This window comes from Etheostoma spectabile, chromosome 20 (genome assembly GCF_008692095.1).
Source record: "Etheostoma spectabile isolate EspeVRDwgs_2016 chromosome 20, UIUC_Espe_1.0, whole genome shotgun sequence".
In the NCBI taxonomy this organism is placed as follows: domain Eukaryota; kingdom Metazoa; phylum Chordata; class Actinopteri; order Perciformes; family Percidae; genus Etheostoma; species Etheostoma spectabile.
In genome coordinates this window covers 24668732-24669596 of record NC_045752.1, presented here as the reverse complement: position 1 = coordinate 24669596, position 865 = coordinate 24668732, and the positions used below count along the sequence as shown (strand labels likewise).

At 43.4% G+C, this 865-nt stretch overlaps 1 long non-coding RNA gene across 1 annotated transcript in view; it reads left to right on the top strand.

Annotated features, from left to right (window-relative positions):
• LOC116669983 (uncharacterized) overlaps positions 1-865 on the top strand; it is a 17466-nt gene that overhangs the window by 913 nt on the left and 15688 nt on the right. The gene's annotated exons all lie outside the window — the stretch shown is intronic.

Here is an 865-nt window from a genome sequence, read left to right as displayed (position 1 = left end):
GGCGATAAATATCGCACCTTAATGTCAATATTAAATTATGCAATCAAATGTAATAACCTTTTTTTAAATGGGCTTTTTGCAAGAAAATGATGCACACATGCATCACTTGATTTACTCTTTCATTTCAGCAACAACACATTTATACACTACACTGCTGTTTTTAGTACTTTGAATACCTGTTTTTGTCACACCCAGGGGCAGTCTGGTGTGTGTGTGATTATGTTTTGCTATATTTCTTCAGTTTGTATGCTTGCAGTGTGGTTGGTGTGTTTTGTTTCCTGTTTGTCACACTCACTCTCCAGTTTGTGGACACGCCCCTCCTGCTCCTGCTACCTGACACCAGATACTCATCAGCGCACCTGGAATTCATCAGCTCATCAACCACCTATAAAGACCAAGCTGACTTTCCTCACCCTGCCGGAGTGTTAGCTTACAACAGTATGCGTTACCGCCAGCCTTCATGCAGTATTTCCAGTCTTGTTGTTAGCAAGTTTCTAACCTGTCTTTTCCAGTCCCAGAAACACTCGCCTTTGGAATCGTCTGCCATTTCTTTCTTGCCTCGAACCTAGCTATCTCCAGAACCAGCATCACCGTCTGTTTTGCCATCATCGGACTGACCAACTGCTTCAAACCCAGAGTCTCACACTATCTATTGAACTTTCATTATTCAATGAAGAGATTGTTTTTGCACCAATTCTAGTTTCTGCGCCTGAGTTCTGTCCCCAATCGTAACAGATCTATCCGGCCAGAATGGACTCAGCAGATCAGGGGCCTGTTGCACGAAAGTAGAATGTAGATATCCAGGATAAGTGAAAAAGCGCAGCTTGACTTAATGTGATCCGCTCATCGCGGCTTAATCGGTTGC